Source organism: Schistocerca gregaria, chromosome 3 (genome assembly GCF_023897955.1).
Source record: "Schistocerca gregaria isolate iqSchGreg1 chromosome 3, iqSchGreg1.2, whole genome shotgun sequence".
Taxonomy (NCBI): domain Eukaryota; kingdom Metazoa; phylum Arthropoda; class Insecta; order Orthoptera; family Acrididae; genus Schistocerca; species Schistocerca gregaria.
The window spans coordinates 588,173,361-588,185,688 of NC_064922.1; the positions used below are offsets into that span (position 1 = coordinate 588,173,361).

At 40.6% G+C, this 12,328-nt stretch overlaps 1 protein-coding gene across 1 annotated transcript in view; it reads left to right on the plus strand.

The window, feature by feature from the left end:
• LOC126354530 (zinc carboxypeptidase-like) overlaps window positions 1-12,328 on the plus strand; it is a 127,111-nt gene that overhangs the window by 98,921 nt on the left and 15,862 nt on the right. The gene's annotated exons all lie outside the window — the stretch shown is intronic.

Here is a 12,328-nt window from a genome sequence, read left to right on the forward strand (position 1 = left end):
TCTCTCTCCCTACATCCACCACTGCTGGCGGCTCCCCTCCAACTGCGCAACGCTACGTGCTGTTAACATCCAGCTGCCCAACACTACAATGGCGAGTATTACAACAATGCCAACCAGCCACTGACTGCACACAGCACAGCCAGTGATTTTCATACAGAGCGCTACATGGCGTTACCAATATAAAAAACCTAAACAGCCTACTTACATAGCCCCCATGCTCCCCACAAAAAATTTAAAAGTTGTTTTGGGCACTGGCCAATACAGATTTGAAAAAAAAATGCACAATTATGATTACAATAACAAAGGAATCGAATGCACACACTTATCGATACAATGTTGGTCAAAAGCTAAAATTTTCTCACAGTCCATAAAGACAGTCCTGATCATTTATCACAGTAAAATTGCAGATTTTTTTCTCAAAGTCTGAGCAGTAAAAGAAAATGCACATGGAAGTAGTGGATTTCCATGCTGTCTTGAAGAACCAGTGTTGTCCTTCCAACGGACAGACAGTGCTGACTCTTGACATGCAGACAGGTAATTGGCCACAACAGAGCAAACCCACAGCAGAGTCAGTCAAAGTTTTGAAGACTATTGGTAGGTAGGTCATCACAGAACAGACCGACTGTAGTCCCGGTAGAGATTACGGTATTGGTGGACCACCAGAGATGCAGACCAACTATAGTCAATGTAGAAGTAATGGTATTGGTGGGCCATCAAAGATGCAGACCCACTGTAGTCCTTGTAGAGATGTCTAGCAGCCATCTGTTATGACTGTGCAGGTGCACAATCACCATCGAAGAGTCTTGTGGAGAATACAGCAAGTCCATAAACCACCACTTGTGCACTCACAATATTTTTTTTTTTAAATGTCCTTAGAACGAGCAATGCTGTTATCCAGTCCATTGCTGAATTATTAACACACGTGCAAACACTAACAGTCCCTACTTCTCACATGTTGTCCATATACTATGACCAACAGAAACGTGTGCAGTGAAATGTAACTTACAAGTTACTTAATTTGATGAACTGGTGTCAATTACAATTTTATAACATAAGAATACAATAACAAATGTACAAAATACATCATTAAAGAACATAACAATACAGATAACATTTGTAGAAATAGGGACTTTACGAAAGATTAGAAATAAACATATACATCAGTGTTACAGGAATTGTGACCTAAGTAAATACATAAAAGATCAGAATAACTTTTGAAACATCAACTTCACATGTGAGCATTAAAACAAAACAGTACAAATAATTGCTAAACATCTTTACAAAGTAAATAACATATTTTAATGCAAATTATATTTGAGGATAACAGTATCCCTCATCATAGTGAATGTAGCTTAGTATTATCAGAGAAAAAGTTCTATGCAACAGTACACAAACACAGGAAGAAAACAAATACACAAGGGTACACAAACACATAGTGGGATAACACAAAAGGAAAGGCAGGGTTTGTTTTCAGGGTAACATTTGGTACTGCAGTCCAACCCAAAACTTCATTCCATAGATCGTCCCTGTTATTTCAAAATTTGCTCCAGCCAAAAAAAAAAAATCCTATCCAAGCATGCTTTCTGTATTTATATGTTCACATATTTCTTAGCTCATTATTTATTTTCCATCATCTTACCCCATCATTTATTTCCAAGAAAATCCTAGCTGAACCTGTTATCCCTAAACCCTACTTGTTTTGTTCCTATCCTCTTTCAAAATACTTTTTTTGTCAAACCATTTTCTTATAACTTCTCAATGCATTCCTTCCAATTCATCACACTCATTCTCTTATATAGTCTCCCCCCTCTTAAGCTAACTTAAATCTACTGAGCTCAAATGCTAAACTAAGGGATGAGGCAATGCAGCAGCACAAAACAATTAATACAAACAGCAATAAAAAAAATGGAAACTGTCAAAGCAAGCAGCAGCAACTCTAAATTAGCATAGCAAATGCAACATTACAACTAATATAAGGCAATGCACAGCAAACAAGAAAAATAAATCCGTAGTAAAACTGGCCTAACAGAGTAATACAAAATTAAATTAAGTAACATTATGCCTGGCAAACAGCAGCAGCAAATGTAATAATTTATAAATAAACATGACAAAGCTGAAGCAGAAAAAATATTACAGTAAAAGTGGCCATGTTTAATACCTATGTCACATCTTAAAACTAGGGTGATGCATTACAAAAACTTACTCTGCAAGAAAGTTACGAAGTTGTTAAAAAAATTAATTATACAATCCCTGTGAGGGGACATGTCTATTTGTGTTCCTCCTTTTTTACGAAAGTACATCATAAAATTATTCTTTACTGGGTCTGTAGTCAGAAAATAGTTATATTAGTACATGTATTAAATTTTATTTTAACCAATGCTGCAGTGCACCAAGAAACTAGATATTAAACAAAATGAGCAAATATATATATATATATATATATATATATATATATATATATATATATATATATATAACGCAACATATGAAATGTCATTCACTAGGCAAATGGGGTCTCCAAAGGCAAAAAAATTCTCTCAACTAGAAAGACAATAGATGTAACATGTTTCTCATCATCTCATTAGTCATTTTAGTAAATATCATAAATTAAGAGCTCCACAGTATAATCATATGTTCACAAGTTTGAACGTGTCGTATTTGTGATGCTTTCTAAAAAGGAATGTCAATAGCGAGGATAATGGCCTCTTTTTTTCCTGTGCCTCTGAAAGGCACACACTAATGGCTTGTTTCCAGGTGGCTGTCGCGCAGCTGGGTGCCCAAGACGCATTACGTCCAGGTGGTCACTTAACTTTCTTACAGAAATATTTACAACACGAGTTTCCGCTACAGTGGCAGTCTCATAAAAAATTTTACAGGTCAAGAATTTGCGTTACAAATCTGTAGAAACTAAATCCTATTGATATAACAGTGTCCAAAAAATTTTCATCAGCATTGTAATACATTCACGCATTCACATATATTTCATAATTCTTAAAGTACGATTCTTGGTTTCCAACAACCTTTTTCACAAACCAGAGACCCTAACCACTACTCATTATTCCTTACCTTATTCGTCGACACTTCTTCAATATTTCATCATAACAGATACGTAGCATAATCAAATAACTCATATAGCAGCAGCTTATGGATCATAAACATACCACAACAGCATAATACACATCGTCGTTGTAATAATAACACCATAACACCACAGCCAAACCTAAAAAACGTTGTAGCTTTCTGCAATAATTTCAAAAACTAGAATAAAAAATTGTCTGCTCATTTCAATTGTGTCAGCTACCTCAAACGTACTTTAAAACTCATGATCTCATACAAAATACATGATTCAAAGCCCTCATGTATCACAATGGTTCTAAAAAAATATGAACAGTTCACAATGTACAGACAAAATACAGTTTCATAAGTGTGAAGTTATTCAACTGTGTAATTACGTAAACATGTGTCACTGATGAAGTAAAATAAATGTTGTTTCTTTGTTAAATAATCAGATAGCTGTGTAATTCTGTGGTAGAGGAATATGGTACCGTTGTGTAAGGTTGTATAAGCAAATACCATATTAGCTAGGGCTCCTTGTGCTGTCCAAACACATGGTACACAAAGTAAAAGTGTACCCCCTGAGGATTAATGTAATTATATCCTCAGGTGTTACAGATTACAGCAATGGAATGAAATGTATCACGGTAAACTTTCTTTGTAATTGAAAAACATTGAAAAATAAATGGGTTAAGTACAAAATTAATCTCTCAAATGCGTGTCCTGTAGCGCTAAATATGCGTCTTGCTGTAAGATAATTCTGTGGAAGTGTCGTAGTTATCGTCCTCCAAAAGCAAAGTTCTGCTGAAGTTAATGTACTTACCTCGTCATAAACGAATGTGAAGTGCTTTGCGTATAGATATCGTAGTTATTACGTACCTTACCGTGATCAAGAAAGTAGTATAATGTAACATATTGTTGTGCCAGGGAAAAGGCTGTCTCATTGTAGCTATACCAAAAAAGTTACTACTAAAACATGTTTTACTTTCCAGAATAATACATAAAAACTGTGCAGATATAAAACAGATACACCCCAAAAGCAACATTGTAAATTGTCACTCATTAGTAGCGTCGTGATAAAATCGTGTAGCTGTCACATAAACTAACCACTGTGTCTTCTGGTATCTCACAGAAAGTACTTTGAAAACAGAATGTATATTCAAGTAAACCGAAATGTTGCATTAAAATCTCATTAGCAATGTTGGTAAATGTTCTAAGTATGTGAGCCTTATAGTCGTTACATAATCGTGCAACTAACAAGCAAGAATGTACACAGTCTTTAACACTTATGAAACGTTCCCTTGGAAAAATTATACACGATTGTGCTTAAACTGACTTTCAGTAATCCCTACAAAAGAATGGCCCTGACTAACATTAACCTATACCTTTCACAAATGACTTACCTCACCAAAAGTCTTCGTTACTCGAACTACTGCAATACAACGAGCGCCACTACTGCCAGCTAAATAAAAGATTCAAACTACTGAAGGCACTAACTACTCATAGGCATAGATAGCAAATGAAAGATTTTGATAGAGAACAAACAATGTATTTACCTCAATAGTGTTCAAAAGTCATAATGTATAAAGCAGTTTATGACATCCCATCTTACAAATTTCAAAACTCCGCCATCTCTCCCCCCACATCCACCACTGTTGGTGGCTCACCTCCAACTGCCCAACGCTACGTGCTGTTAACATCCAGCTGCCCAACACTACAATGGCGAGTATTATAACAATGCCAACCAGCCACTGACTGAACACAGCACAGCCAGTGATTTTCATACAGAGCGCTACGGGGCGTTACCAATATAAAAAACCTAAACAGCCTACTTACACACTTTCTCACAATTTACACAGAAACAACTTAAATGGTGCCTATTTATATTAACTTGGCACTTCATAAGTCTGTAGAACAGTGTACTCGGATTAATCAAACACCGGGAAGGAACCCTATATAGGTGTATGATTAGGATGAAATAACAGGGTGAACCAGTTTCTTCAAGGTTCAAGAATGATTACTAAAACACACTTTAAATTAATGGTTCATGATGACCAAAAGTAAAATACAAAAAAAAAATCTGATCTGGTGGCTGTAGGCCTATGAGTGGCGAACAAATTTAGCGGCTACAATACCCACAATACTCCCAATTCATCCTGCAAGTATCTTGCTGTATGGGTTCAATTTCTCTTCTTGGCGTGGTTCAGTTTTACATACAGTAGCCCAACAACGCACAGGTAAACCGTAAGCCGTTTCCAGACTTCATCTGAGGGATTTTTCTGCTTCTTCTGCTCCAGTAAAGTCTTGCCTCAATCACTGCTGCCTACAGGCTGCATGACTTACTTCCCGCGCTTGCCCTAGGTAGCGTGCCAATTCCCCCTTGCCATCTTTTCCACTGCCCTAAGCCAGTTTTGTTTCAGACAAAAGCAAACTGGCTTTTACATAACACCTAATTCATATATTGTTTCTAAGCGTGATCATTTGTTACAGTTCTCAAATTTACATCAACATGAACAGTTTATACATACAAATATTTTTAAGTAGAAAAGTCATCAGAAAATTATTTAACATAATAAACAATTTACATAGTATTTTGCATACATTACTTACGTACAATGCAAAGAACGTCAAACTCCAGTAGGGCACAGTTTACTTTACATATACATATACTAAGAATATGCGAAAATTTTAAAGCAAAATGTCACGAAAAACTGGGTGAATCATAAACAAATAGTTTTATATATTGCATAGTAATTCGAAATAACACATACACAGCAATATCGTACTTTCGCTTAATGGTCTGAGTTAAGTGGGGTGGTAAAACGTAGAAATAATGTCTAACCATTTCCTTAGGAACCAGGTTTTCTTTTAATAAGGACTGCACATTCATATATCACACCATTGGATCTTTCTAAAAAAAAACTGGTTCAGCTACAGTACCCAACATTTAGAAGCTTTGTTAAAACTAAGCAACTATCAAGCAACGTAATAAATGATTTTCAATAGGACATTTGCTTAGCTTTTTAACACCTGTCGCTTTGCAGTTCATGTAAAATAAGCTATATGAAAAACATTTTTAAAGTGGGCCAGGTCCTCTACATGAAAGAAAACATTAATTTTGAACTGCGCGATTTTCCTATCAAGGAATTATTTCTTGTCTCAGGACAGCTTTATCTCAAATACTGCTTATAATGTCAAATCAAAAATTCTACTTTCTTGGCCATGCACCTTTATACAAATGATTTGTTGGAGGTAGGTCTCTGAAATACGCTTGCATTAGAAGACTGAACGAACATTCCACTCTCACATAAATGAGTGAAACTATCTATAAACTACTTCCCTGTCTATGAACTACTCACCTATAAATTCAGAGCTACAGCATATTACATTAAAAATCAGTAAGCTGAAACGGCGAATATGCTTGTGAAAGCTTCTTCAACTTGTATGATTTAAATTAATTTAAATGTACCCTGTGTTGATAAAAGTTATGGAACATCTGCTAATATCGTGTCCGACCTCCTTTTCCACGACATATTGCAGCAGCTTGGCATGGCATGCACTCAACAAATCGTTGCAAGGCTCCTGAAGAAAGACTGAGCCATGTTGCATCTATAGCCGCCCATAACTGCGAAAGTGTGGCAGCTGCGAGGATTTGTGCACGAACCGACCTCTCGATTATGTCCCATAAATGTTCGATAGAATTGATGTGGGGCGAGCTGGTTGGCCAAATCACTCACTCGAATCGTCCAGAATTTTCTTCAATCGCGAATAGTTGTCGCCCAATGACGTGGCACATTGTCGTTCCTGAAAATTCCATGATTGTTTGGGAACATGAAGCACACGAATGCCTGCAAATGGTCTCCAAGTATCCAAACGTAACAATTTCCACTAAATGTAGGTTCAGATGGAGCTTAGGACAGAGTACATGCCATGTAAACACAGGCCACACCATTATAGAGCCGCCGCCAGCTTGCACAGTCCCCTGTTGCGTCCATGGCTTCGACGTGTCTGCGCCACACTTGAACACTGCCGCTGGCTCTTAACAATTGAAATCGGAACTCATCTGACCATGTCACGATTTTACAGTCGCCTAGGGTCCAACCGATATGTTCATAACCCTGGAAGGGCGCTACAGGCCATGTCATGCTGTTACCATAGGCACTCGTGTCGGTCACCTGTTTCCTTACCCCATTGACGTCAGATTTCGCCACATTGTCCTAACGGATAAGTTCGTCGTACGGTCCACATTGGATTCTGCGGTTATTTCACGCTGTGTTGCTTGTCTGATAATCTACGCAGACTCTGCTGGTCTCGGTCATTAAGTGAAAGCCGTCGGCACTACACTGTGCGTAGTGACAGGCAATACCTGAAATGTGGTATTCTTGACACAGTCTTGACGCTGCGGATCTCGGAATATTGAATTCTCCAGCGATTTTGGAAATGTAACTTCCAATGAGTCTAGCTCCAACTATCATTCCGCGATCACAGTCTGTTAATTCCATCGATAGGCCATAATCACGTCGCACACCTTTTTACACGTATCACCCGGGTATGAAAGACAGCTCCGCCAGTACACTGCTTTTTATTCCTTGTTTGCGCGATACTACCGTCATCTGTATATATGCACATCGCTGTCTCTTGACTTTTGTCACCTCAGTGTATTTGAATCAGCGCAGCCAGTATTCACTTCTATACTTGTTCACTTCCACAAATTTTTATAACTAACAGATAAAACCAGTTCAATATGCCCAGTAGGTACGCTTAACTGATATAGATGGTTTACGAACAGGAATCAGAATTTCCATGTAAGTAAAAAGCTGTAATAACACTTGTCATTCGGTTGGGTATTTACTATAGTGATACAATGCTTTTCAAAATAATCACCAAAACGTGCAATAGGGGTAAGAAACCAACCGTATCATGAACACAAACAGAAGTGGCTGTACTTGGAGAACACCTTAAAACATTGCATCCGTACACAGTGTCGTGTCCTGACGCAGGAAAGACGGAAGTCAGAGGGTCTGAGGTCAGTCTGCAATTTTCGAGCGCTGAGGAGCAAATACAGATAGACAAATTCTCAGTGAAGGCAGGTTGATGACTAGGATCAGCGCTAAACATTGTCGCACGGCACATACGAGAAGCACGGACTCTGGGACACGACAGGAAGCTTGCAGAAGGAAACTCGTAGAATTCAGAAGTCTGATTAATACTATTTATTTGCCATCTGACTAACTTCTACACTGTAGTATAAAAAAAAATCAAAGGTGACAATTGGTTGCAAAAAAGAAGTCACTGTCTAAAGCCACGGGAGTGGGTGTTGACAGAAGTAGCGGACTCAGTAGCACGTTAAGTACAAACCTGAGAGCAGATGTACAAGTAAGAACAACAGACATTTCGGAGCTTACCGAGGCTGGCCACGAGTGACTCAGGGTTGGCGTCCCAGCCATCTGACTGAGAGCCCCCCTGAATTCGAAAACATGGGATTTTAAGGAACCATGGCGGTGCACTATTTCTCCCTTCCTATAGAGGACCCACTAATCCACCGGTACTTAAGAAGCTTCGGCCATTCTGGCGAGTCGCTCTGCACCTCCAGAGCACCTCTGACCAACAACAGTCAAATTCTTCCCCTACTACTACTCGCTAGGTAGGTATGTTTCTTGATGTTACATTAACTAACTCCATATTCAGTATCAACAGCGTTCAACTGAAAGCAGACGTCATATTTTTGTGTGTGTAGGCTGCTGTAGTAGCACTCTAAGCTGTGTAAATCCAATGACTTAGTTCTCAGGAGCAAGCATCAGTCTTACTGCCTCTGCTAAGACGTGCGTTTCCGTCTCCTTCTCCTACTGTGACGCCTTTCAACAACTTCTAGGTGGTGAATAGAGTTACCAGTCAATTCTCCGAGGTCAAACTCCTCCCCTGGGACAGCTGCCCAGAGCGTGTGCAATTTCCCGGGCTCTTTTGATACTTTTTGTCTCTGGTAACCTAAAAGTTAGAGTTCTGGCTGCTCTCTGCATTGTGTCTCTGATTTTCTTTCTTGGAGTACCCCTGATGGGTCCCAACAGCCTTAAGCGTAGCAACGTACACGTCATTAAGTCGCCAATTTATGACACCAGTAGCATGCATAAAAAGGTCTGTTTTATTTAAGAATACAGTTTTACTCACTGGACTCGCATTCGGGAGGACGACGGTTCAATCCCGCGTCCGGCCATCCTGATTTAGGTTTTCCGTGATTTCCCTAAATAGCTCCAGGCAAATGCCGGGATGGTTCCGCTGAAAGGGCACGGCCGACTTCCTTCCCTAATCCGATGAGACCGATGACCTCGCTGTCTGGTCTCCTTCCCCAAAACAACCAACCAACCAACCAACAGTTTTACTAAGATGAATTTTATTAAGAATTTGATATTACTTGTATCATTTAGGGTTGTTTTCGTCGCTATTGCTAACTGTCAACTGATAATTACTGTGACATGAATCAGCACTGATATTACAACATTAACATTATTTAGAGACATTCGATGGATTTGCTACCGGAGAGATCACTCTAAGCGTAGAAGCGGCTTTGGTCGGCGGTGGGAGACAGTGGCCTGGCCCTCACACTGGAGGTGGTAACTGGCTTCGCTCCTGCTGTAAAGCCCGAATTGGGAGGAGGTGCGGACGGTTTTCGAAGAATTCTGGTCTCTAGGGTGGTTGCGGGCAATAGCCGAGGCACGAACTCGCAAGGGCTGGCACCTAGCAGACGCCTTAGAAGACGCCCGATTTCAAAGGTATGCTCTGGTCGGTAGCCATTACCTGGAAACCCCTTCATAAACAGCAGCGGCTGTAAATGAGTGACCACAAGTTTTTGACGTTGACCGGTCCTCGACTGCATGGTGCCAGCTGCAGACTTGTAGTCTTCACTTTTTGACACTGTTTTTGTCAGTTGACGCTTCGGGATAGTATAGATGGAGCGTAATTTTCGAGTGGACGGACGCCTTATGACGTCAGCGTAATCGAACACGTTTTTCCGCCGCTGGAACTGACAGTGATGCTCCAGAGTGCTAAAGACAGCTTGGTAGGACTTTGCGTGATGAGGCGAAATTTTGCCGTTAGTGCCGCCTTAATACACTTCTCAGCATCTTATAGCTTGGTTGTTGTGTCGCGGCCGTGGAAAGGTGCACGGCGCTCTGAGCAGGACACTTGGGCGGCGTCCTCCGTAGCGAGGAATTTGATTCAGGTGGTGACAGCCTTAGGGCGAGGTTGTGGTTTCGGACGAAGCTCTCGGTTCCGGTAGTCAGATTCGAGCAGCGTTCACCGTAGTGAGAGGTTCAACTCGGAGGATTCGGCCGAGGGCTGTCTTGCTGTGTGGCAGTTGTGCCTCCCTCAGCATGTTCCTTTCCTCGCACACTGCCTCGACGCAGCCGTGGTGCTTTTGCCTCCTACCTCCAGATTACAGTTTTTGGTGAGATAACTTGGCGCTTTTGCGGTTACCAACTCTGGAGTGTTAACTTTTTGTTGTATTATGTAGGAATCCGTTTCATTCAGGTTGGTCCGTTTAGCGCAATCTCTCGTTTGTCGCTGGTGGTGTTTAAACTTGTGTGATAGCAGCCTGATTAATTATTCACACTATCGGCTTGTAATTTTTGATAGGCAAGATTAGGCATTTCTTGACCTTTTTACCTGACTTCCCAGTTAATATATATATATATATATATATATATATATATATATATATATATATATATATATATATATATATATATACTACTGACCATTAAAATTGCTACACCAAGAGGATGTGCAGATGATAAACTGGTATTCATTGGACAATTATAGTGTACTAGAGCTGACATGTGATTACATTTTCACACAATTTGGGTGTTTAGATCTTGAGAAATATGTACCCAAAACTACGACCTCTGGCCTTAATAACGGCCTTGATACGCCTGGGCATTGAGTCACAGAGAGCTTGCAACTTCAACACGGTACCACAGTTCATCAAGAGCAGTGACTGGCGTATTCTGACGAGCCAGTTGCTCGGCCACCATTGACCAGACGTTTTCAATTCGTGAGAGATCTGGAGAATGTACCGGCCAGGGCAGCAGTCGAACAATTTCTGTATCCAGGAAAGCCCATGCAGGAACTGCAACATGCGGTCGTGCATTACCCTGCTGAAATGTAGGGTTTCACAGGGATCGAATGAAGGGTATCGCCACGGCTTGTAACACATCTGAAGTGTGACGTCCACTGTTCAAAGTGCCGTCAATTAGAACAAGAGGTGACCAAGACGTGTAACCAATGGCACCCCATACCATCACGCCGGGTGATACGCTAGTGTGGCGATGACGAATACCCTTCCAACGTGCGTTCACCGCGATGTCGCCAAACACGGATGCGACCATCATGATGTTGTAAACGAACCGGGATTCATCCGAAAAAAATAAGTTTTGCCATTCGTGCACCCAGGTTCATCGTTAAGTACACCATCGCAGGCACTCCTGTCTGTGATGCAGCTTCAAGGGTAACCGCAGCTATGGTCTCCGAGCTGATAGTCCATGCTGCTGCAAACGTCGTCGAACTGTTCGTGCAGATGGTTGTTGTCTTGCAAACGTCTCCATCTGTTGACTCAGGGATCGAGACGTGGCTGCACGATCTGTTACAGCCATGCAGAAAAGATGCTTGTCATCTCGACTGTTAGTGATACGAGGTCGTGGGGAACCAGCACGGCGTTCCGTATTACCATCCTGAACCCACCGATTCCACATTCTGCTTTGGATCTCGACCAACGCGAGCAGCAATATCGCGATACGATAAACCGCAATCGCGATAGGCTACAATCCGACCTTGCGGGAGGTATCACAACAACGTTTCACGAGGCAAAGCCGGTCAACTGCTGTTTGTGTATTAGTAGGTATTTCATGTAATTTTTGCCATTTAAGGATTATAAATGTAAATTAGTTACACTCTGGGTTTGTGTCTGAGGACTGGATTAGGTATTTGGTACAGGTCAGTGACCATTTACGACACTGCAATTTCGCGCCAGAGCAGCTGTGGACAGGATAGCATCTTGCTTTGCAGAAATAATCGAAGATGTCGATCTTTAGCGGAGTAAATGATTCGTTTTGTTGCAGACCTTTGTTTAATTTCACTACTACTACTACTACTACTACTACTACTACTCCTGCTGCTGGTGCAACTTCATACGTGAGAAAAACGAACAAATCGAAAGTGAATCCAATGGTTATCCTACTCAAAACGAATAAAATTAAAGCCTCACAATTCAGAGACACCTTGG